This window comes from Vicugna pacos, unplaced genomic scaffold (assembly GCF_048564905.1).
Source record: "Vicugna pacos unplaced genomic scaffold, VicPac4 scaffold_19, whole genome shotgun sequence".
Taxonomy (NCBI): domain Eukaryota; kingdom Metazoa; phylum Chordata; class Mammalia; order Artiodactyla; family Camelidae; genus Vicugna; species Vicugna pacos.
This window is the reverse complement of record NW_027328740.1, coordinates 68,128,395-68,138,134: the sequence shown is the minus strand read 5'-3', so window position 1 is coordinate 68,138,134 and position 9,740 is coordinate 68,128,395. Positions and strand designations below refer to the sequence as shown.

At 38.6% G+C, this 9,740-nt stretch overlaps 1 long non-coding RNA gene across 3 annotated transcripts in view; it reads right to left on the bottom strand.

Annotated features, from left to right (window-relative positions):
* Nucleotides 1-1,225: 1,225 nt before the first annotated feature.
* Nucleotides 1,226-9,740, bottom strand: part of LOC140693148 (uncharacterized) — a 59,438-nt gene continuing 50,923 nt past the window's right edge. For 2 of the 3 annotated variants that reach the window (XR_012068853.1, XR_012068852.1), the window contains one exon: nt 1,226-1,437. This is a non-coding gene — a long non-coding RNA (uncharacterized lncRNA). The remainder of the gene's footprint in view (nt 1,438-9,740) is intronic. The other variant, XR_012068854.1, reaches the window with a different exon arrangement.

Here is a 9,740-nt window from a genome sequence, read left to right as displayed (position 1 = left end):
CATAACAGTCTTAAAATATGCAGCAGGGAATTATTCTGTCTGCAGGTGATAAAATGAAGCTCTGAACTTTTGAAGCCTGGCCCGAAATCATGCAGATGGGGAGACGCCGTGTTGGGAGCTGAGCTCGGGCCAGACTACAGAACCTGAAGGGCCCAGCAAGTCCCCTCACCCAGAAACCTGGCCCACAGCCACTGCCAGGCCCTGTTCTGCTTCTGTGAGTGCTCATAGGAAAATGCCAGGGACTCAGTGTCAATGTGACTTGATTAAGAAATTCAAACTGGGATAGCCTTTTATTGGGGTCTGTAATCTGGGAGTGAAACTGGCAGTGAAGTAAGGGAGGAAACAGCCCTGGTTGTAAGAATATTTCTAGGGAAGATGGTTCTCTGTTGGCCTGGCATGGGAATCGCTGTGGTTGTGAGCCCCCTGTTGCCCTGTGGGGGTGTGGTCAGGGAAGGAGATAGGCTGTTCATACTGGTCATAGTCACTACAGTTTGTAAACAGCTGAGTTCTGTTCCCTCACAGCTCAGACACATGCAGGATATGAAGATGCTTAGCTAATGACCAACAGTGGGTAGCAAAGGCCAAGAGTGGGGTGGGGAGGAGGGATGGGGCCACCTCCTGGAAGAACCTCTGCCCCAGGGGACCAGGAAAGTAATGAATGATTGGGGATGCACAAAGGGTTTGTATGGCCTCATAAGGTAGTTTCTACTTTAACCTGATAGTCTGGAATATATGGTCAAATACGGTGGAATTACTGCTCTTATTTTAGGTTCTACAATCTCTTAAATGGATAGATTTCCATCTCCATTATATAAGCACTGCTGGGTGACCTTTATAGTCATGTGAGGATCAAACGAGTGAGTACTTATTAATACTATTACCACGCTTCTACTGAATTAACACTTCAGTAACAGTATAATAGCCACGTTTCTTAACAACTGCCTCTGTAAGGGTCTCATAAGGAACAAATAATAATTATAAAGAAAATATATTTAAAATAATAACAATTACAGTTCCAACAACTATGCCATTTATAACAATAATAGTGTTAGCAGCTCCCTCTCATATTAAACAATAACCAACACTGGAATCCTTAGGAAGCAACGCCAATGCATTTTTGGACTTTTCTAGGTCTTCACTCATTGAAGCCTTTTTACTCACATTGGTCCAACACAGCCAGAATTGCTGTTCCTTGCATGGTGGGCTGCCATGCTGCGATGTCCTGGTTTTTTTCTGGCACCATGCGTCTATACCGGGTAGTCAAGTTTCCACGTACCCACTCTGATTTCCAATATATTGTTCTCCAGAGCCAAGAGAGGGGCCACTGGAAAGAGGCCACAGATAAGGTGGCGAACCCAAACTGAATACCTGTTGAAGGAATGGACACACAACATGGAGTGGTGGATGGATGGGAGGACAACATAAAATCTTTTACTCCTGTAAAGAGAGGGGAAAATGGTGAAGTAAATCCCAAAGAGAAAAGGCATTCATTGTAATAATAATGTTCAATAGTTAAAGAATCCAAACAAAAGGCAAATATAAAATCTCTGGGTAGAAGACTCATTACAACCTGTTTCTTTCACGTATATAACCTTAGTAGGAGTAACATATTTAAAAATCTTCAACCAAACATAGTTATTTGCTGGTAATAAACTTGGGAATCTTGAAGCATATTATTCACTCTCAGTGTTGAAATAATACAATCTTGGAAGATGATTTGTCATTGAGGATTAAGAAAAAGAATATTGTGGTTGTATATAAGAATTTAAATCGGAATAAGGAATGTACTTTTGGGAAAGCTCTGCATAGAGAATGTTGGAGGAAATGCACTGAAAACAGGCAAGTGAGCAAGCTCCCTTGAGTCTGGGAAGGTGAGTACAGCACATTCAGAGAGTCTATGAAGTTATTACAAGTCACAGAAAGGTATGCAATGAAAGTGTCTTCATAAGCAAAATATCCTTCTTCAGGAATTTCTATCTTGATATTTCTATGGTCTGTGTGGTCACAGGAAGTCAAAGTTATGGTGGTCGCTTAGAAGTTCTTTTCTCTCTGTCTGTTATTTACAGGGCATTGCTAAAGATGGGGCAGCAGAGATCTGCGGAAAGCTGTTCCACAGGGTGGGGTAGTGGTTAGAAATGATAAAGCCAGAGATCTAAAAGAATTTTGGACCCTACCCTCCTAACTGGCAGACCTTTAGTTACCTAGCACAGGTGTGTAACTAAGACAGTGAATGAGAGGCAAATTTATAGTCCTTTCAGTGTGACTGCTCAGTCAAGGGGTAGGGACCACTCTGGCCAGGAACAACAAGACCGTGGATGGGGTGGATGTGTAGGAGGAGCTGACACTTGCTTCTGACCTGAGAGGCAGGGGTGTGTTGCAGAAAAGCCGACAGTGCTGGAAAGATGCAGTAGGTCCATAACCCAAAAAGAGCTGTCACATTCAGGGAGGTCAGAGAGCAAGAACCAGAGTTAGTGACGCCAGAGTGTCAGCAGTGTGGCAGCAGTGATGTCAGTATCTGTGTCCAAAACCCACCTAACCCTACATGAACTCATCTGCCTACAGGGGGCAGGTAAGTAGCAGGAATGTGCAGAGTGGGTGCAGCCACTGGCAAATTGGCAAGTGGACATCCTAAGGAAACGCACTGCTCATAGTCACCATATTGGAAAGAGGGCCCCACACTCTCAGATCTCCTTCTTATTCAAGAGAAGCCAGAAATTAAGACTTTATTAGCAATCAACCCAGTTCAAAACCCAGAAAAGATATCATTTATAATGACAACAAAGGCACAGACTTTTCAGAAATAAATTAATGAAAAATGTTAAGATGATTCTGATAAATGACTTAAAAAAAGAAAAAAATGATGATTGAATGAGCAGTAGAATGCACCATACTCTTCATTGGGCAGACTCAATTTCGGGGACATAGCACAATTTTTCTCCAAAATAAATTTAGAATCTGAATGCAAATTTAGTTAATAATCCCAAATGGATTTAAGAAAAAAATCTGAAAGGTGATCCTAAAATTCTTCCAGAAATATACACAAATATACAAATAAAATAATGAGGAGGGATGTTTGAATTTGTAGTATTACAGACATTCTGGAAAAGGAAAAAATAGTACCAACTCTATGAGGTATTAATCTATGGTCGTGGAAACAGTACAGAAATAGTGCACTGAGATTATGAATGAAATAGAATGCATTTCAAGAATAGACGTGAATATTTTTGAGATTTTAGTAATATTATAAACCTGACACTTCAAATCAGTGGATTCAAGTACTGGAGTAATTAGCTAAATCATTGGAAGACCTGGTACAGTGTCCTCAATTTTTTTTTTTTCAGATTTCAAGACTTTATTTGAAAAAAGAATGTAAACTATCTCAAAGTTTTTCCCATTGATTACATATTGAAATTGGGATATTTCTGTTAAATTATTATTAAAAGTATTTTCAACTGTTTCTACTTTTTATTTTTTTTCTTCCAATGTCAATTTTGGCATTTTTTATTTCTACAATTTTACAAATGTATTAAAATATAATATTTCTATGTTCCCATTATGTTTTTTTGTGTTTTTTATTTCTAGTTTTTCTTCTGTATTTCATAGCACATTCTCTTTTTTCCCCCATTCACTCTTGCTAAGGATTGGTTTCTCTTAGTAATTTTTTATTCCTAATAAAGTAATATTATGCCTATTACTCTATCATTTATTGATAGCCTTGTTCTCTACTTTCTTTTCTTTTCACATTTTTTTCTCTGTGATTTATCATAACATTTTGTGTATATTTCCCTGTGCTATACAGTGTAATCTTGTTTATCTATTCTACAGTTTTGAAATCCCAGTCTATCCCTTCCCACCCTCTACCCCCCTGGTAACCACAAGTCTGTATTCTCTGTCCATGTGTCTATTTCTGTCCTGTATTTATGCTTTGTTTTTGTTTCTTTGTTTTTGTTTTTGTTTTTTTGATTCCAAATATGAATGATCTCATATGGCATTTTTCTTTCTCTTTCTGGCTTACTTCACTTAGAATGACATCCTCTAGGAGCATCCATGTCGCTGCAAATGGCGTTATGTTGTCGGTTTTTATGGCTGAGTAGTATTCCATTGTTAAATATACCACATCTTCTTTATCCAGTCACCGGTTGATGGACATTTAGGCTGTTTCCATGTTTTGGCTATTGTAAATAGTGCTGCTATGAACATTGGAGTGCAGGTGTCATCCTGAAGTAGATTTCCTTCTGGGTACAATCCCAGGAGTGGGATTCCTGGGTCATATGGTAAGTCTATTCCTAGTCTTTTGAGGAATCTCCACACTGTTTTCCATAGTGGCTGCACCAAACTGCATTCCCACCAGCAGTGTAGGAGGGTTCCCCTTTCTCCACAGCCTCTCCAGCATTTGTCATTTTTGGATTTTTGAATGACGGCCATTCTGACTGGTGTGAGGTGATACCTCATTGTAGTTTTGATTTGCATTTCTCTGATAATTAGTGATATTGAACATTTTTTCATGTGCTTTTTGATCATTTGTATGTCTTCCTTGGAGAATTGCTTGTTTAGGTCTTCTGCCCATTTTTGGATTGGGTTGTTTATTTTTTTTCTTATTGAGTTGTATTAGCTGCTTATATATTTTGGAGATCAAGCCTTTGTCAGTTTCACTTGCAAAAATTTTCTCCCATTCCGTAGGTTTTCTTCTTGTTTTATTTCTGGTTTCCTTTGCTCTGCAGAAGCTTGTAAGTTTCATTAGGTCCCATTTGTTTATTCTTGCTTTTATTTCTTCTAGGAGAAAATTTTTGAAATGTATGTCAGATAATGTTTTGCCTATGTTTTCCTCTAGGAGGTTTATTGTATCTTGTCTTATGTTTAAGTCTTTAATACATCTTGAGTTGATTTTTGTATATGGTGTAAGGGTGTGTTCTAGCTTCATTGTTTTACATGCTGCTGTCCAGTTTTCCCAACAGCATTTGCTGAAGAGGCTGTCTTTACTCCATTGTATATTCTTCCCCCTTTGTCGAAGATTAGTTGACCAAAAGTTTGTGGTTTCATTTCTGGGCTCTCTATTCTGTTCCATTGATCTATATGTCTGTTTTGGTACCAATACCATGCTCTCTTGATGACTGTAGCTCTATAGTATTGTCTGAAGACTGGGAGAGTTATTCCTCCAGCCTCTTTCTTTCTCTTCAGTAATGCTTTAGCAATTCTAGGTCTTTGATGGTTCCATATAAATTTTATTATGGTTTGTTCTAGTTCTGTGAAATATGCCCTGGTTAATTGGATAGGGATTGCATTAAATCTGTAGATTGCCATGGGCAGTGTGACCATTTTAACAATATTGATTCTTCCAATCCATGAGCATGGAATATCTTTCCATTTTTTAGTCTTCTTTAATTTCCTTCATCAATGGTTTATAGTTTTCTGTGTATAATTCTTTCACCTCCTTGGTTAGATTTATTCCCAGATATTTTATTACTTTGGGTGCTGTTTTAAAGGGGATTGTTTCTTTACTTTCTTTTTCTGTTGATTAATGGTTAGTGTAAAGAAACACAACTGATTTTTGAACATTAATTTTGTAACCTGCTACCTTGCTGAATTCTTCAATCAGCTCTAGCAGCTTTTGTGTGGACCTTTTAGGGTTTTCTATATTTATAGTAACATGTCATCAGCATATAATGACACTTTTACCTCTTCTTTTCAAATTTGGATCCCTTTTATTTCTTTCTCTTGCCTGATTGCTGTGGCTAGGACTTCCAGGACTATATTAAATAGGAGTGGTGAGAGTGGGCATCCTTGTCTTGTCCCAGGTTTTACTGGGAAGCTTTTGAGTTTTTCACCATTGAGAACTATGCTGGCTGTAGGTTTGTCATATATAGCTTTTATTATGTTGAGATATGTTCCCTCTATATCCACTTTGGCGAGAGTTTTTATTTGAGTTGTCTTAGTGTTTTCAGAAGATGACCTCTGAGCAGACAACTGGGAGAACCACCCAGCCACATGCAGCGTGTGGCAGCTAAGCCGCTGGCTGGGATACAAGCCAGAGAGAAAAAACATTTATTAAAGAAGCCACAGCTGATGAGAATGGAGCTACACTAACTCGAACAGCATGGGGGGAAGACACATAACACTGTGATTACTTGTCCTCTCCGTAACGCACAAGCAAATCTGCCACTGGAACCAAGACCCTCTTCCACTTATTTGCAATACAGAGAATATTTACTTTCAACAATAGGGTACATGATCTAATGTAACTGAAATTATTAATAAGCACTGACCTGTTTACACAGAGCTTGGACATTCTAATGCTTCCTTTGTACCTTTTACTAATGCAAACCTGGAGCTAATCCACTTCTCACACAGGCTAGAGAAAATAGGTTTCCACTTGAAGTTTTCTAAAGACTGTAATGTACTGGAACTGAAGTGCCTAAAACTTACAGTCTCTGTTTTGACTTGGTTCTAAAACTGGTGTAGAAATGACCTGAGCTGCAGGAGGAGCTTACCAGAGTCAGTCATCATGATTGCCACTTTCTCATATATGGCGTTCAGGGTCACGATGATAAAACTGATGACGGAAGCAGTGATGGGCGTGGCCCACCTGCACAGTCAGGTACTTCTGGATTGGGTCTCTTCCATTCAGGTTCTTGGGAAGTTTTACAGAAAATACAATAAACACTGAAAGTCCATAGACAGTGATCCCAATGACGGAAGCAATGGTCATCAGGACCTGACAACCCAAAAACCCAGCAGCATAAGACTCACTAATGATCGTATTTTTACATAGAAAACTTTCCCACAGCCCACGCTTAAACAGAAACATGCATGTGCTGTATACCTCACATAAACGTGAGAAGTGATGTAAATCGCACATAAATGCCACAAGAGTCATGAATATCAGGCATGTTAAACTTTAGGGGAGGAGGAATGAAGGATGTCAAAAAGGATGAAGGCATCCACTAATGTAACATGCTGACAGCAGGAGCAGCTGTGTGCAGGGCATAGGGAATATATGGGAACTCCACTTTCTGTGAATTTTTCCGTAAAAATAAAACTGCACTAAAGAAGGAAGCCTGTTAAGTACATCTTTAAATGGGTGAAAATGGATTAACTGGTGGCATGTTCTTTTGGAGACAAGTCTTTGATAGCAGAACCAATGAAAATATCCCTTCTACATCTATAGAATTACTTAGGTTATGAACTAGGTGTAACCCATGAAGGGGATATGCTTCCTTTCAAGGGAGAACCTATCACTGATTCAGGGGTCAGCAGGTGCTAGCTTTCGTCTTCATTCTGAATAGGACCAGTGAGGCTGTGGACATGCCCTGGGGGAAAAAGTGGAAGTGACAGCAGGTCTCTGCTGATGAAAGCTTCACATGTTTTTCATACTCCTTGAGATCTTAAAATGGCAGGTATTCATGCTTCATGCATTTGCACAAGATTCATGTCCCTGATCCATTGTAGTTCTGACTGTGTGGACCCAAGGGCAGCGGGGGTGTCTGAAGCATAAATTGCACGTGGCTGATAGGGTTTCAGTTCCTCACTAGGCAGGTTTTTTTCTGGCCAATGAAGAATGCACATTAAAGATCCCATTTTTAAACTGTTTTCCTTCCATCTACCTTCTTGATCATAGTCCAGAAGCATGTATTCAGTGTCAATGGCTGCTCCTGATGGCTGCCCCAGAGAGAAAGCTACAACGAATGTGAATTTCAAGACTAAGTGAACCACATCATGTTATTTACAGTAACAGCGGGCGGCTGGCTTGCACCTGCAGGGGAGAGCAGAGGGAGTGTTTACAAGCCCCTCCTGGAGCCACACTCCTGCATCTGGATCCCAGCTCCGATGCTAGCTGTGGGGCCTTGTGCAAATTTCTTAACCTCTAGGGGCTTCCATCTCCTCACCCATATAATGGGGGGATAATAATAGCAATTTATAGGACTATTGTGATGAGTCAATGATTTACTAATTGTGAAAAAATTTGGAACATTAACCACAGGCATGTGAAAAACTCTACCTAAGTATTAGCTATGAATATGATGACAAAAGTCTTAAAAAGGTGTTTTTCTTAGTTTTTAAGCCATCAGTTTGTAGAGAAAGCATTTTATTTCCTCCTCTAATCTCTTTCATCATCCTTTTCTTCACAGCTAAATATTCATGCTTGTGAAAGGAATAACTTTTTGGTGTGTGTGTGATTAAATGTGAAAATTATTTAATATTCAGAAAAATGTACTATAGAATGTATATTAAGCCTTGCTCTCTCGTACGGCACATATAGGCCATTTAAATAGTAAGCATTTTTTAAAAGTCTGCATAATAATTTTTTAATTATGTATTAAGTAATCATAATACTTAAGATTCTTTAAATGCTTACTAATGCTTCAGCACACATCTATTTTTCTAAATCCTCACAATCACCCTGTGGGGAAGGTAATATTATATCTCTTTTATAGATGAGGAAATAGAGCCACGTGGAGATGATGCAATTTGCCCCAAATGAAGCAACTATTAAGTGAAAGAACTGAAATACTGAAAGAGACCAAAGACACACTAACTATATAGCACTGTCTCCTAGATGGTCTGTGAAATCAATTCTAGTTCATTTCAGAACTTTTACAAACTTGACACATTTCCATTTTTCTTCCAAGCACTTAGTGGGTTCAATATTTCTTAAGAAACAGGAAAGTTTTCCATTCTCTTTCCTCAAGTTTCTTCTTATCATATTTTCTGATCATAACTTTAATATTTGCTCATAAAAGAAAATTTGAAAGTACACAGTAGTGGACAGAACTGCTGTCCTGGATCTGTCCCCAGTCTTGGAAGAGGACCCAGATTTTGCTTTAGGATAAATAACCTCCCTTCTGTTTTTAATCCTGTGGTTTAAGCTCGATTGACCCACTCTTTCTGAAGCACCAGAGGTAGATCTCAGTTAGTTTAAGACAAATAATATCCCTCATTCTATTGGCCTCGCACATGATTTCAGAATTGGCAAATAACCCAGTAAGAGCAACTATTATGTGAGGAGATACTTGCTGGTGCCCATGTGAATGGTAAGCTTCCTCTGGCAAGAGAGGAAGCTGCCAAAAGAGACCTCTCTTGGTTTGGATGGGTGTGTGATCTGGGATGCTGAGTGCCTAGAAGCAGCATGCTGAGACTTCCTTGGACACAGTATGAAGACAGGTCAAAACCAGCTCTTGATATCATCTGGGCTACAGTATCTCTCCTTGACTGAAGCCAGACCTCAGACCTGAGGTTTTCATTTACAGGAACCAATAAATCCCATGCATCCCCATATTTTGGTTGTTGTTTAAATCCATTGGAGATTGATTTTGTCACCTACAATCAAAAGACTCCAACTCTGAAAATGAATAAAAAATAAAATAAGAAAAATGCTTCTACCTATAGATATAATTCCTTCAGAACTGTGCATTGTTTGTATATTACAAATCATTTTATATATTAATATTATTCTCAAGCCTATCATAAGCATAACACTTTGACATGTCATAAAATATTTTCATGGACACACTTTTTCATGGCCGCATAATGTTCTACTATATGAAGGGTTGGAAGAATATTTTGGCTGAGACTTTATATATATATATATATATATATATATATAAAAGTATGTCTGTGACTTGCATCCATACTGCCTTTTCCCTTCCATTTTGAAATCCTTCCTGATTAAAAGTTTTTCAAAGCTGAATTAGTGGATTAAAGCATATGAATATTTTTGACTCTTGATATGAACTGCCAGACTT